Source organism: Tachyglossus aculeatus, chromosome 11, assembly GCF_015852505.1.
Source record: "Tachyglossus aculeatus isolate mTacAcu1 chromosome 11, mTacAcu1.pri, whole genome shotgun sequence".
Taxonomy (NCBI): Eukaryota; Metazoa; Chordata; class Mammalia; order Monotremata; family Tachyglossidae; genus Tachyglossus; species Tachyglossus aculeatus.
In genome coordinates, this window is record NC_052076.1 from 8,140,628 (window position 1) to 8,157,416 (window position 16,789).

Consider the following 16,789-nt stretch of genomic DNA (forward strand, 5'->3'; position numbering starts at 1 on the left):
ATTGAACACCTGCATTAATGAACAATACTAAGGGCTTGGGAGAATACAACAGAGATCCAAGACATGTTTCCTACCCACAAATAACATACACTTTTACAGGGAAGGCAGACATAAAAATATTTACAAATAGAAGAATAAAAATAAACGATTGCATATGTACACTGACTATTCATAATCTAGAGGACAGATAAGATATGATTCTTGCCCTCCTGAGATATGAGATGCTGAAATGCTGGTAGGGATCCAGGGGCAGAACCAGTGTGGTATTTGTTAAGTGCTTACTGTGTTCCAGGCATTGTACTAAGCACTGGAGTGGACACAAGTATATCGGGTTAGATACAGTCCCTGCCCCATGTGGGGCTTACATTCTCAATCCCCATTTTACAAATGAGGTAACTGAGGCACAGAGAAGTGAAGTGACTTGCCTAAGGTCACACTACAGGTGAGTGCGGAGCCAGAAATAGAACCCTCGACCTCCTGACCCCCAGGCCTGAGCTCTATTCACTACACCATCCGACCCTAGGTGGTCTGAGGGATACACATAGATGTGGTGAGTCTGGGGAAGGGGAAAAGAAGTGGCAGTGTGGGTTTCTGGTGTAACCAGAGACCTCTGGAGGGATGCTGAAGACAGGAGGGAGCTTGATTGGGTGGTTGGTTGCTTGGGTTGAATTCCTGATGCAGCGAGTGATTTTCAGACCGGCTCAGTGTGGGGAAAGAAAAATAGGTGGGATCAAAGTGACGCTGGTGGAAGATGCTTTAATTTCCTCTAAACGGCTCTGGCGCAGAACATGAGCAGAAGCTGGCATTGAAACTCTATCACCCCAAGTCTCCAAGCTGTTGATCTCAAATAAACAGTTGAAAATAGTTGTCATTTTTTGGCACATAATTTTCCTGTTCATTTCATGGCAGGCTGTACAGAAATCCCGCCTACCTCTTTCCTTACCCTACCCTCCACCAGAACCTATATCCCTGTTTTTGTTTCTTTATCCTGTTTGCTTTCTCCCTCCACCAATCACCTCCCCTCCAAGTCCCCTCTTGGACAGCCACGCTGGCTTGACCCAAAGTGAGAAGAATTCTGCATGTGTTCACCCCAGTAACCCATCCAAGTTGAGTAGGAAGGCATTCCCAATCCCAGACTGCGTTAACTTCTCAAACAGGTTCAGAGAAACACTCTCACTCGTGTACGTTCCAAAATGGTGTTTCTTTTTTTAGAATTCAGGTGATCCTTATGCCCCAATTTTAGCACTCCCCTTTCAGAATTTCAGGGATGGGGAGACCTTCTGGCTCTCTGGCAAAGGATTTACAGTTCCTTAACTGGGTGAATTCCCCGTTGAAGTGGGATGCTGTAGCTAGTTAACAAGGTAGCAGGTATCAGGAGTGGGCTTGAAAGCACTAATTAGAGTCGGATTATCTGTAAATGTTTGACTTCAGTTCCTGTTTTATCAGGAGAAGCCCACCTATGCCTTTTAAATTCTTTCCCTTTAGGCTATGGGCTTCTTGTGGACAGGGAACATGTCTACCAGCTCTGTTACATTGTTCTCTTCCAAGTGTTTAGTACAGTGTTTTGAACACAGTAAGAGCAACGTGGCCTGGAGTAGTGTAGCCTAGTGGATAGAGCACAGGCCTGGGAATCAGAAGGACATGAGTTCTAATTTTGGCTCTGCCATTTACTTGTTGTGTGACCTTGGCCAAGTCATTTAACTTCTCTGTGCCACAGTTTCCTCATCTCTAAAATGGGAATTGAGACTGTAAACCCTAGTTGGGATAGGAATTGTGTCGGACCTGATTATCTTGTGCCTGCCCCAGTGCTTAGTATAGTGCCTGGCACATAGTAAGCATTTAACAAACACCATAAAAGACAAAGAAATCAATACGATTGATTGATTGAAATACCGTGGTGTCTGAACAGGGCAGAATACATGGGAGGGTCATTCTCATAAGAGGTTCTCCTCTTATCTCTCCGGTCGTTCTTTCTCAGTCTCTTTTGCAGGCTCCTCCTCCCCCTCCCATCCCCTTACTGTGGGGGTTCCCCAAGGTTCAGTGCTTGGTCCCCTTCTGTTCTCAATCTACACTCACTCCCTTGGTGACCTCATTCGCTCCCACGGCTTCAACTATCATCTCTACGCTGATGACACCCAGATCTACATCTCTGCCCCTGCTCTCTCCCCCTCCCTCCAGGCTCGCATCTCCTCCTGCCTTCAGGACATCTCCATCTGGATGTCCGCCCGCCACCTAAAGCTCAACATGTCGAAGACTGAGCTCCTTGTCTTCCCTCCCAAACCTTGTCCTCTCCCTGACTTTCCCATCTCTGTTGACGGCACTACCATCCTTCCCATCTCACAAGCCCGCAACCTTGGTGTCATCCTCGACTCCGCTCTCTCATTCACCCCTCACATCCAAGCCGTCACCAAAACCTGCCGGTCTCAGCTCCGCAACATTGCCAAGATCCGCCCTTTCCTCTCCATCCAAACTGCTACCCTGCTCATTCAAGCTCTCATCCTATCCCGTCTGGACTACTGCACCAGCCTTCTCTCTGATCTCCCATCCTCGTGTCTCTCTCCACTTCAATCCATACTTCATGCTGCTGCCCGGATTATCTTTGTCCAGAAACGCTCTGGGCATATTACTCCCCTCCTCAAAAATCTCCAGTGGCTACCAATCAATCTGCGCATCAGGCAGAAACTCCTCACCCTGGGCTTCAAGGCTCTCCATCACCTCGCCCCCTCCTACCTCACCTCCCTTCTCTCCTTCTACTGCCCAGCCCGCAACCTCCGCTCCTCCACCGCTAATCTCCTCACTGTACCTCGTTCTCGCCTGTCCCGCCATCGACCCCCGGCCCACGTCATCCCCCGGGCCTGGAATGCCCTCCCTCTGCCCCTCCGCCAAGCTAGCTCTCTTCCTCCCTTCAAGGCCCTGCTGAGAGCTCACCTCCTCCAGGAGGCCTTCCCAGACTGAGCCCCTTCCTTCCTCTCCCCCTCGTCCCCCTCTCCATCCCCCCATCTTACCTCCTTCCCTTCCCCATAGCACCTGTATATATGTATATATGGTTGTACATATTTATTACTCTATTTATTTATTTATTTATTTATTTTACTTGTACATTTCTATCCTATTTTATTTTGTTGGTATGTTTGGTTCTGTTCTCTGTCTCCCCCTTTTAGACTGTGAGCCCACTGTTGGGTAAGGACTGTCTCTATGTGTTGCCAATTTGTACTTCCCAAGCGCTTAGTACAGTGCTCTGCACATAGTAAGCGCTCAATAAATACGATTGATTGATTGATTGATTGATTCTCTTACAGCCAGCTGCTTCTCTTTCCTTCCCAAATTCCTTCCTTTTCCTTTTCTCCTACCCTCTCATTACATCCCCACCTGAACTTCTGTTCCTAGTCCCCTCCCACCCCAATGGCACTTATGGACATAACTGTAACTTCTTTATTTATACTGGCATCTGCCTCCCCATCTAGATTGTAAACTCACTGAGGGTAGGGAATGTGTCTATTATGTTGTTTTACTGTACACTCTCAGTGCCCTGCACACTGTAGGTGCTCAATAAATATGATTGAGTGATTGACTGGTCCCTTAGCTACCTTTCTGAAGACAGGGGTTACTCCTAATTTAAAAAGACCCTTCCCAAACTAGGTAAAAAGTGTAGAACAAAGAATTCTTATTCATAAGGTTAGTCATTTTTCCATCAATTTAATAATAATTTTGGGATTTGGTCAGCACCTACTAGATGACAAGCACTGTGTTGAGGGCTGGGGTAGATAGAAGGTAATCAGGTTGAAAACAGTCCCTGTCCCTCTTGGGTCTCACAGTCTAAGTAGGAGTCAAAAAAGGTATTGAATCCCCATTTTTCAGGAGGGTAAATGGAGGTACAGAGAAGTTGAGTGATTTACCTAATGTTACCCTGCAGGCAAGTGATCGAGCCAGAATTAGAACTCAGGTTCTCTCTCTTCCAGGCCTATCTGCTCAATTCTCTTTAATAATAATAATAATAATGATGGCATTTGTTAAATGCTTACTATGTGCCAAACACTTGTCTAAGTGCTGGGGTAGATACAAGGTAATCAGGTTGTCCTACGTGGGGTTCACAGTCTTAATCCCCATTTTACAGATGAGTTAACTGAGGCCCAGAGAAGTTAAATGATTTGCCCAACATCACACAGCAGACAAGTGGCGGAGCTAGGATTAGAACCCTCGTCTGTGACTCCCAAGCCGGTGCTCTTTCCACTAAGCCATGCTGCTTCTTGGGTTTGTTTTAGTGCTTTTATTACCAAAGTGCTCTCACATTAATTAGTTCATTTCAAATAATAATATTGACAATGATGGCATTTGTTAAATGCTTACTATGTGCAAAGCACTGTTCTAAGCACTGGGGGGATACAAGGTGATCATGTTGTCCCACGTGGGGCTCACAGTCTTAATCCTCACTTTACAGATGAAGTAACTGAGGCTCAGAGAAGTTAAGTGACTCGCCCAAGGTCACACAGCAGACAAGTGGCGGAGCCAGGATTAGAACCCTCGTCTGTGACTCCCAAGCCGGTGTTCTTTCCACTAAGCCATGCTGCTTCTTGGGTTTGTTTTAGTGCTTTTATTACCAAAGCGCTCTCACATTAATTAGTTCATTTCAAATAATAATATTGACAATGATGGCATTTGTTAAATGTTTACTATGTGCAAAGCACTGTTCTAAGCACTGGAGGGATACAAGGTGATCGTGTTGTCCCACGTGGGGCTCACAGTCTTAATCCTCACTTTACAGATGAGGTAACTGAGGCTCAGAGAAGTTAAGTGACTCGCCCAAGGTCACACAGCAGACATGTGGGGGAGCCAGGATTAGAACACATGACCTCTGATTCCCAAGCCTGGGCTCTTTCCACTGAGCCACGCTGCTTCTATTGTGAAATAGAGGAAACACCCCTGGTGAAATAGGGGAAACAAGGCAGATATTATTACCCCCATTTTACAGATAGAGAAACTGAGGTACAGAGAAGTGAAGTGTCTTGCCCAAGGTCACCCAGCAGACTAACATAATGGGTTGGACTTGAACCTGGGTCCTCCAGCTTTTAGACAGGTGCCCTACTGCTTCACCACACCACTTTTGCTTTCAATATTATTTAGATGATCCACTCCAGTGCCTTCTCTCTGCCTCTCTCTCTCTCTCTCTCTCTAACTCTGTCTCTCCCCTAACCTCTCTCTCTCTTCCTCTCTCCTCTCTCTCTCATTCTGTCTTTCCTCTCTTTCTCAAACACACCCACACTGATGATGAAGACTACCTCTCCTGAAATGCCTTCCTTACAAAATCTGTTACCTTAAGTTTTTTTCTTTAAATCCTCGATCTCCATGTCAAGTTTAGCCCCAAATTTCAATACCAAGAAGTAGAAAGTTCTCTTACAGTTCCTTTTTGGATCACTGTTGTCCTGTCCTATTTTAATTCTCCTCCCAGTTTGGTGGCTTCTGTTCCATCAGTGGAATATGGTGAACCATAAAGTTGTCTCACCATTCTCTCCTCCATGATCGATACCGAACCCGGGGATAAAATTGCCACTGTTGCACTCACTGATTTCCAGGTAGAAGCTTGAGAGATATTCATAGCAAAGTTTACTATGGGTGAAATGTACATAATGGTGCAGAAAGAAAGAAGTGACACTCTCCTGGAAGGATTCATCAATCATCTTAGACTGTTGCAGTAGGGGATAAAGGGCTCAGGGTGACTTCAGCAAGAGTTCACATCCCAGGAATCAGCTGGGTTTCGTAGCAATATATTCTCTGAGTTATCTTATATTAATAGCTCTTTGGGGGAAACAGGGAGGAGAATTCCCCCTGCTTTGGCCATGGATTTATTGCTGAATGTCCACATCAAGTCTCTTGATCCATTAAGTACTGTACTGTGCCATATATCCCCAGAGAATGTCTTTGGGGCCACTGGAGCATTATGGGTTGCAGTTATTCCTCCGTGGACAGAAAGAAAAATGTCAGTAGTCACCTACTAGGGTACAACAGGCTCAGAATGAAGTGAACCTCTGCCATGGTCTATAACTCATAAGCCCTCAGAATGGGTGTCTAATTTCCATGTCTTTGGGCTTAGAGCACAGATTGAGTCGGGTGCTCACATTAGAGGAAAAGATATGAAGTAAGGCCCAGATTACAAGTGAATTAAAAAAAATGATCAGCATTAGAATAAACATTTGCTCTGACACAGATTTCCGTTTGGGGCCTTTTCCCACTCCAAAAGCCAGAAGCCCAGAAGATGTCACAAGTATTTCCGAGACCTGCATTCCCTTGCGGTACAACCTAATTTGTGGAACTCCTGGAGGGGATATAATAGGAATCTCATGGTCAGTAGTAATTTTTAATCTATGGTTTGGCCTATAGAAGAACTCATTTGAAAGGGACTTCGTGATGAAAGGCCAAGCTCAGTTGCAGCTGGTTTGCAAAGGCATTTATTAAGTGCTTACTATCTACCAAGTTCTGGCTAAGTGCTGAGGTAAATATAAGATTGTAGTCTCATGTAAGGACTCAAAGCTCTAAAAACTAAGGTCTCACTCCGGACCAATGCCTTAATTAATAATAGTATTTGTTAAGTGATTATTATATGTTTAGCACTGTTCTAGGCACTGGGATAGATACAAGTTAATCAGGTTGTACACTGTCCCTGTCCCACATGGTTCTCGCGGTCCATCTTGTGTTGTAACTATCTTCTCAGGCAGATCTAATCTAAAGGACTTTGGAGATGTGTGACCTACTACAGCCCAGGCCTCACACTCCGCTCTTCTAGTGCCAACTTACTCACTGTGCCCTGATTGCATCTATCTCACTGCTGTCCCCTTTTCCATGTCCTTCCCCTAGTCTGGAATTCCCTCGCCGTCCATATATGCCAGACCACCCGTCTTTCTACCTTCAAAGCATTTTTAAGGTCACAACTTGTCCAAGAAGCCTTCCCTGATTAAACCCTCTTTTCCCTGCCTGGCTCTTCTTTCTACATAGACTATGGACTTGGATTTGTGACATTTGATATTCACCCCACCCCAACCCCACAGCATTTATGTGCATATCTTTAAATGATATATTATAAATTACTTATTTATTCATATTAGTGTCTGTCTCCCTCTCTAGACTATAAGTTCATTATGGGCAGGGAAAGTGTCTGTTAATTCTGTTGTACTGTACTCTCCCAAGGACCTAGTACAGTGCTCTGCATGTAATAAACACTCAATTAATACCATCAGTCCGTTGATTGATTGGTGTGAGTTTAGGAGCAGAGAGATTGTGTCCATTTAAGTTAAATTATAATTCTCTGCAGTCTGAATAATTGAAGACATACATTCCTTGGGTGTCCCTTTCTATTAAGCTGATAGCTACCCAACTCTCAGGCCATGTTGGCTAATTCTCCAGAAGCTTATCAAAGTTCTCCAAATTTCTTGTCTCTTCTTCCAGATTCAGGCCAACTCCCCCATTCAGAGTGGCCAAATTATCTATTGCATGTTTCCAAATGCTTACAGTACAGTGCTCTGTACATGGAAGACACCTACTAAATATTAAGGATGTTGATGATGTTAAATGTACCCTATCCGAGGTTTTTAAATACAAGGTATGAATCAAATGCTATCCAGAATGTAAACAGCCCTAATTTTCATTCTGTGAGGGGCACTAGAAATGTGAGAATTGGGTCAACTTGACATATTTGTCATTCAAGGATGGCTGCATAATCAAATACAAGTGAATAGATCCTAAATTTTGACTCTTTGCATTTTTATTTCACTTAATGAAATGTGCTTTAGGCAGGCTAATGTGCCAGCTGAGATTAGTTGTGTTACCATGTGCAGGTTTTGGCTTGAATCAGATACTCCTGGACTAAGTTGTTCTGAAAATTTGGCACAGGTGTATCATTATTCTGCTAATTTGAACAGCTTTATACAATTCAGTGTTGGGTGTCAATTAGAGAAGCAGCGTGGCTCAGTGGAAAGAGCCTGGGCTTGGGACGCGGAGGTAATGGGTTCTAATCCCCACTCTGCTGCTTGTCAGCTGTGTGACTTTGGGCAAGTCACTTAACTTCTCTGTGCCTCGGTTCCCTCATCTGTAAAATGGGGATTAAGACTGTAAGCCCCACATGGGACAGCCTGATTACCTTGTATCTCCCCCAGTGCTTAGAGAAGTGCTTCGCACATAGTAAGTGCTTAACAAATACCATCGTTATAATTATAAAAGCCTTGGATTTAAACTTTTTCAAAGGCTAAGATTGAAAGGGTTTTTTTTACCCCCTCCTAGACTGTCAATTCCTGGTGGGCAGAGAACGTGTTTACCATTGTATCTCAGTATCCCAAGCATTTAGCACAGTCCTCTGCACACGGTGAGTGCTCAATGAATACCACTGATTGATTGATTTGGATGAGATGCAATATAGAATTTTCCTGTGAATGCTTGAGAGCTTAGGGAAGCATCATGGCTTATGGATAGGGCAAAAGGACTTGGATTCCAATCCTGACTCCATCACTTGTCTGCTGTGTGGCCTTGAGCAAGTCACTTTATTTCTCTGCGTCTGTTACCGAATCTGTAAAATGGGGATTAAGACTGTGAGCCCCATGTGTGACATGGACTGTGTCTATCTCAATTAGCTTGTATGTACCCCAGCTCTTAGAAAAATATTTGACACATAGTAAGCACTTAACAGATACCGTTACCATTATAATTAAGAAGAACAAAGAGTGTAAACTAGGGTGTAGTGAGAAAAGAGAGTAGATAAGCAAGGGTGGTGGTGTAGTTGTCAGAATGCCTTAAAGTCAATAGTTAGGAGTTTCTGCTTGATCCCGCAAGGAAATGGGTGTAGAACGACAATGTAGAAAAATGATCCAGACAGGTACATGAGGTATGACTTTGGGATCAGCCTGCTCTGGTACCTGCTAGAATTCACCTAGACAGATTCTTTCTTCAAAAAACCTGTCCCCACTAGAGTAACACATTCCTGAAAAACAACCAAATCAAATTAAAGAATCAGAGCTTTCATTCATTGTCATATTTATTGAGTGCTTACTGTATGCAGAGCACTGTACTAAGCTCTTGGAAAGTACAATTCAGCAACAAATAGAGACAATCCCTACCCAACAATGGGCTCACAGTCTAGAACTTGTACTTCCCAAGCGCTTAGTACAGTGCTCTGCACACAGTAAACACTCAATACATATGATTGAATGAATGAATGAATAGAAAGCCAGCTGGAAGCTTGGCAAATAGCCACCCTACTCATTGACCATCAAAACAGTAAACCCGGAGAATGAAATTGTTGGAAAGAGCAAAGAATTGGGAAGCAAGGACATGCAGGTTTCAGTCTCAGCTCTAACAATTACCTTCTGGGTGAGCTGGGGCAAATCTTTAAACTTTCCTCAGTTTCTTCATCTGTAAAATGAGGATAAAATAACCATTTGCTTCCCTCTAAGACAGTGTGCTTGAGGTGGGACAGGGACTGTGTTTGATCTGATTAGTTCATCATCTAACCCAGAGCTTAGCAAAGTGTTTGTTGAGAGGTTGCTCTACAACCATCCAAACTACTGGAGATTATTTTGTGAAAAAATTACAAAAAGGAGGGCAGAAAGGTCAAGCAACCAACATGAGACAGATGGAAGATTTTTTTGAATGAGGGCATTGCACATCATCACCTATTCTCCATACTAAACACTGGGCAGGAAGCACATCTACCAACTCTGTTGTATTCTCCCAAGCTTAGTATGGGCCTCTGGACACAGTAAGCAGTCAATAAACACCAGTGAAGAGGATGATGATGATTATAATGGTATAAGAGGTACTGTGAGAGGTGGAGTGAGTATTTAAGTGCTGGAGAATGAGACTAAGTGCACAGATGATACAGTAGGGAGGAAAAATAGGGTAGGAGTGGGGATAGGAGCTTAGTCAGGGAAGGCTTCCTGGAAGAGCTATGATTTCAGAATGGCTTTGAAGATGGGGAGACTACTGGTCTATTTGTGAAGGGGGGAGGGAGTTCCAGGTAAAAGGGAGGGTGTGAGAATGGTCAACAATGGATGAAGCTATAGTGAGGGACAGTGAGTGGGTTAATATTAGGGGAGCAAAGTATGCAGACTGGCTTGTAGCTGGAGAGGAGTGAAGATAAGTAGGGGGAGAAAGTTGACCGAATGCCTTGAATTTGTTGGAGAGGCATTTCTTCTTGAGGTAGAGATGGATGAGCTAACATTGAAGATTTTTGAAGACTCAGGAATTTTGTAGGATCATCATCAATCGTATTTATTGAGCGCTTACTGTGTGCAGAGCACTGTACTAAGCACTTGGGAAGTACAAATTGGCAACACATACAGTCCCTACCCAACAGTGGGCTCACAGTCTAAAAGGGGGAGACAAAACCAAACATACTAACAAAATAAAATAAATAGAATAGATATGTACAAGTAAAATAAATAAATAAATAGAGTAATAAATATGTACAAACATATATACATATATACAGGTGCTGTGGGGAAGGGATGTTGGCTATGAATAATTTAATGATTTAATTCAAATAACTTTAAAAAATGAGAAAGAGAATAACATTTTATTTGTTTCTTCAGGTAATACTGGAGACGAACTCTGACCTTAGGGGTTCTTTATGGTGAGGAAGACAGGATGGGAGTCCATAATGAAGGTGGGGATGCCTTCCTTTCTAGACCTGCTTTTTTTCTTATAGGTTTAGGGTCTTTGACCTTGAAAGGTAGTTTCATCAATCCCCTTCTCTCCAGACAGGTAAAACCTAAACCACGTATTACTGAAAACCCATTTTCTTTTTTTAAAAATCTTTCTTGGAAACTCCTCTTGCTCTCTCAGCGGTCTGTTGAATCTCTCTCATGGACCATCGATTCTTCCCTCTGTCTATCTACCTACTCTGGCTGCAGTGTAAACCAACTTTCTCTTGGGTATCCTCCCAGGAAATAGAGAATGAAATCCTCCCCCCCTCAATCACATGAGCGCCATCCTTTCCAGCCCTCAGACTGTCCACTCTTCCAAGTGGTTGTGCCGATTAAGGAACTCTGGCAAGGATGTTAATTTTAAGGGAATTTTCTCAAACCACCAGCTTTTGGGATGAGGGCTGAAGTTCAGCATTTCACCTTGTTTGTACATCTTCCCTTGCCTTCTGCTGTTTGGAGATTTAGCTTTTGATTTTTACGCAGAGTTTGATTGGGTTTGTCTTGGTAAAGAAAAAGCTTTTTTTTTTTTTCTGAAGCAAGTTTCACTTTGTACTTTCCAAGAGCAGCTTGCTGGCTTGTAAAAAAAAGAAACACGCACTGCACAACCCAGAATTCTTTGGGGAGTTGTCAGAGCAGCAGATGCAGCAACAGCATGGTGTGCCTAATCAGTACAAGTGGCACTTTGTTTGTAAAGTGAAGGACAGTGTGATTCTTTCTCTTTTAAATCAGGGAATGAATTTTATTAGACACCCAGCAGGATTTTACGCAAATCTCCATCACCACTCACATTTCCTCCCTCTTCATTTTCAAACACCCCACAGAGAGCCAAACTTGTGAAGTAGAAGTAGAAACTGAGTTATCCCTCAGGATTGTAATGTCTTTTAAAAAAAAAAGCAAGTTGCCACTTGGGGAGGTAGTGAAGCCTAGTGGAGCAAGCATGAGACAAACATCATGAGACCAGAGTTCTGGTCCTGTTTATGCCACTTGCCTATTGTATGATCTTGTGAGTAATAATGATGATGATAATAATAATGACAACAATAATAATAATAATAGTAATAATAGACTAGACTGTGAGCCCGTAGTTGTGTAGGAATTATCTCTATTTGTTGCTGAATTGTACTTTCCAAGCACTTAGTACAGTGCTCAATAGCACTTAGTAAGCACTCAATAAATATGATTGAATGAATGAACAAGTGAATAATAACAGGTGTTAAACACTTACTAAGTGTCAATCATTGTTCTAAGTGCTGGGGTGTTAATCAGTTAAGCAGGTCCGGACACAGCCTTTATCCCATTTGAGACTCACAGACTAAGTAGGAGGGAGAATAGGTATTGAATCCCTATTTTACAGTTGCAGAACTTGAGCCACAGAGAACCGAAGTGACTTGCCCAAGGTCATACAGTTAGCAAGTGGCAGAGCTGGAATTAGAACCCAGGTCTTCTGCCTTCCAGGCCCCTCCTTTTTTCCACTAGGACACATTGCATGCCACTTAACCTCTATGTGCCCCAGTTTCCTCAGCTGTAAAATGGGGATTAAATCCTACTCCCTCCTACATAGCCTGTGAGCCCCATGCGAGACAAGGCCTATGTCCAAACAGGTTAACTTGCATGTACCCCAGAGCTTAGAACAGTGCCTGGCACAGATTACACTCTTAATCAATCAATCATATTTATTGAGCGCTTACTGTGTGTAGAGCACTGTACTAAACACTTGGGAAGTACAAGTTGGCAACATATAGAGACAGTCCCTACCCAACAGTGGGCTCACAGTCTAGAAGAACAAGTATAATTATATGAGATCCGTTCCCCAAGGAAGTTATCTCACAAGAAAATACCGGTGGGTCCAAGGCAGGTTTGGAGGAATTCATTCTCCAGTGGCCCACATTGGAATACGGGAGGAAAGTTAGGGATGTAGGAGGGAGGAGTTAGGTATATTGGATGATCCTTCTCTATAGCTATAATTCTATTTGTTCCGACAATTTTGACACCTGTCTACATGTTTTGTTTTGTTGTCTGTCTCCCCCTTCTAGACTGTGAGCCCATTGTTGGATAGGGACCGTCTCTATATATTGCCAACTTGTACTTACTAAGCGCTTAGTACAGTGCTTAGCACACAGTAAGCGCTCAATAAATATTTTGAATGAATGAATGAATCTCGAGAATGGATGTCCAGGAGGGCAAGATCCTCCTAATGTTCCTCTAAACATCTTATAATATTTGTCAGAGATAGAATACTGGGCTGGGTAGATGCAGGAATGGCAGAACTTTATATTTTTTTGTCACCTTCTTCCTCCCTCCAACTTGACTCTTTTAGGCTCTATTCCTGGGGATGCAACGGAGCTTCAAATTGACTTTTTGAAAACTGGCACCATGATGCTGGTTCACGCTCAACTTGTGATTGACGATGATGTCCAAGGTTTTTCCCTACCGCTGGCTGCCTAGGTGAGCACCACACCTGATTATGAAATCCAGTGGATTTGTAATAGATGTGAATAGATGGCGGTGATGTTTGCTCAGTGTTGTGTTGGAGGGCAGGGGGAGGTGAGAATAAAGGGGAGCATGATCTGAGGCAAACTCAAACAGGCTTCTGGGTCAGGGAGGGCCTGGAGGGGAAAATAGGATAATAACGGGTCCATGTGTGTCCAAGAAGGCTAAATATACAGCACTTGAGGAAAAAATATTGGCTTGGAAACAGAATCCATCAGGGGGATTAATTGAGTGTATACTGTATGCTGAGCACAGCATTAGACTGTAAGCTCCTTGTGGGCAGGGAATATTTCTCCCAACTCTGTTATATTGTACTCTCCCAAGCACTTAGTACAGTGCTCTGCACACAGTGAGTGCTCAATAAAATTCGATTGATTGATTGTTTGATTAAGTCCTGGGTAAAGTACAATACAACAGAGTTGATATACATGTTCTCTCCTCTCAAGAAACTTACTGTGTACAGGAATTTTCAGCATTTTGAGGCTGTGATTCCCCAAGCTCATTAGGAAAAATAATTAATCAATGATTCAGATCATCTCGGCCACAAACTCCTGCCACTGAGGGGGGAAAAAGAGTGTTTTAGACCTGAATTTTGCCAGTCGAATGCCTAGATTTTTCGAATTATCCACATAACAGTTCACTGCCCCACTTCACTGTTTCCATTTCTGAAAACGGCCCTTAAAATGTCAGGGTGCTGATGTTGATTCAGAAAAGCACAATCTATCATACAGTGTTTCCTAATTTGTCTCATAAAAAGTGTAGTGGAAGAAGAGATTTCATTTATCCTTGACTGAAAAGAACATACACCAAACACTATTAACTTCAGCATACCTTCCCCCATTTAATTGGGTGTCCATAGCCATGCAGGTTAACATTTTCATCCTACCTTTCTCCTCACAGGGTAAAAGCTCTCCAGAGATGGGTGGTGTGTTCTCCCAATGATCTGGATTCCAATCATTTCAGTACATGGAAGGCCATGTGGGAGCTTCATAAGTGTTTGTTGCCATCATAATTTTATAACTGGCATTCCGTGTTATCACATTCACTTGGTGATTTTGGTTTCCTTTGGGAATTCTCTAATGTTCCTTCTTCCTAATAGGTCAAGTGAGAACATCTATTCAAAATGTTTTCTACATCCTTGTGTGACACTGGGGAAATGCTACAGCATAGTCTGTTAATGGATCATTGATATGTATGCAGTTGAGAAAAAATGGAATTTGGAAATAATAGTAGTATTTGCGAAATACTGTACTAAGATACAAAACAATCATATAGGACATAGTCCCTGTCCCATGTGGGGCTTACTGTTTCAGGAGGTGGAAGAAAAAGTCTTTCATCCACATTTTACAGAAGAGGAAACTGAAATACAGAGAAGTCAAGAGACTTGCCCAGAGTCACACATCAGACAAATGTCAGACAAGATTAGAGCACAGGTTTCCTAACTCTGAGTCCTGCGTTTTTCCCAGTAGGTCTTCTGCTTCTCTGGAAATCTGGAAATAATAATAATAATGATGGTATTTGTTAAGTGCTTACTATGTTCCGTGCGTGGTTCTAAGTGCTGGGATAGATACAAAGTTATCAGATTGTCCCATGTGGGGCTCACAGACTTAGTCCCCATTTTACAGATGAGGTAACAGGCACAGAGAAGTGAAGTGACTTGCCCAAAATCACACAGATGACAAGTGGCAGAGGTGGGATTAGAACACTTGACCTCTGACTCCCAAGACCATGCTCTTTCCACTAAGCCACACTGCTTCTCACCCATATCCACATTCTGGGAAAAGTGCATAAAATCCAAACCTGAAAAAAATGTTCAAATCTCCATCCTGTACAATTTCAATATAATAAATCCCAGGGGCTGTACGAAGCCATTCTTTACTCTGAGAGCTTTTAATACTTTTTAAAGAATCAATTGGAACTCATTATTCCCCTTCTCAAATCTCCATTGGGTCACCATTTATGTTTATATTAAAACAAAAGTCCTGATTATTGGCTACAAGGCCACCCGACAGTGTGCTCCTTTTTACCTATCTGCTCACTCTGCCCCATCTGCCAAACACAGACTCTTCTCTCCTCCCAAGCAAATCTCTTGACCCTGTCATTCAGTCAAACGAAAGTATTTTTGAACACTTACTTTGTGCAGAGCACTGTTCTAATTGGTTGTGAGAGTGCAATAGAATTATTAATAATAATAATAATAATAATGATAGCATTTATTAAGCACTTACTATGTTCAAAGCACTGTTCTAAGCACTGGGGAAGTTACAAGGTGATCAGGTTGTCCCACAGGAGGCTCTGAGTCTTAATCCCCATTTTACAGATGAGGTAACTGAGGCGTAGAGAAGTGAAGTGACTTGCCCAAAGTCACCCAGCTGACAAGTGGCGGAGCTGGGATTTGAACCCCTGACCTCTGACTCCAAAGGCCGTGCTCTTTCCACTGAGCCACGCTGCTTCCCCGATTAAAATTAAGGAATTCGCATTCTTCAATCCTCCACATTTTGCTCAAGTTTTTCCTTTCTCTTCCTGGAACACCATCTTTCCTGAGCTTCAACACACTGCGCCTCTTCCCTCTTTCAAAGAACTTCTGAAAAGTCACCTCCCCAAAGAAAATCTTCTCTGATTCACCCCAACTTTTCAAGTCATCCCATCCGAAACCTATTTGTGTATATGCCTCAGTAATTAATCAGTCAATTAATCAATTCCTCTAGTTTCCTACTTTCATATTTAACATTTCTATCTATGCTCTTGTGTACATTTGTACTTTTGTGTCTGTCTTTCCCAACTGGCTATAAGTTTCTCGAGAGCAAGCCCTTGGACATTTGCTTCTATTTCTAATCGGTGAGGATGAGGTTCAGTGATCCACACACCATAAAACACTTAATAGATGCCAGTAATATTAATGTCGATAGTGATACTAATATTAATACCAAAGTTTCACGATCAAGAATCCGCCCAGAGGAGTTGGTTATAGTGGTAGTTTGCCCAGAGCTCTGCACAGTCATTTATTTCTGCTAATCACATTTCCTATTGGGATTCGGCAGACCACAAGTGAGGAGGCAGTCAAGGATGCAGCATATCGCAAAATGTACATAAATCTTTTAAAATGTGATGCACCCATTTTCAGCAGAAGTGTCTACTATGCCTGGAGTGAAATGCTTGGAAGCAGCGTGGTGTAATCGATACAACATGGGCCTGGGACTCAGAAAGTCATGAGTTCTAATCCTGACTCTGCCACTTGTCTGCTCTGTGACCTTAAATCACTTCACTTCTCTGTGCTTCAGTTACTTCATCTGTAAAATGGGGATTTAGACTGTGAACCCTACATGGGATAGTGACTGTGCCCTACTCGATTTGCTTATATCTATTCCAGCACTTAGTACAGTGCTTGGCACATAGTAAGCACTTAACAAATACCATTATTATTATTTTTACAGTATAGTGCCAATTTGGGGTTGGGCTGTCATGATCCGGAAGGCAATTTCTTTCATTACTCATGGTCTTCATCAATCAGTCAATGGTATTGAGCATTTCCTATGTGCAGAGCATTGTCTTAAGCACTTGGGAGAGTCCAGTACAACAGAATTAGCAGATACATTCCCTACTCATAATGAGTT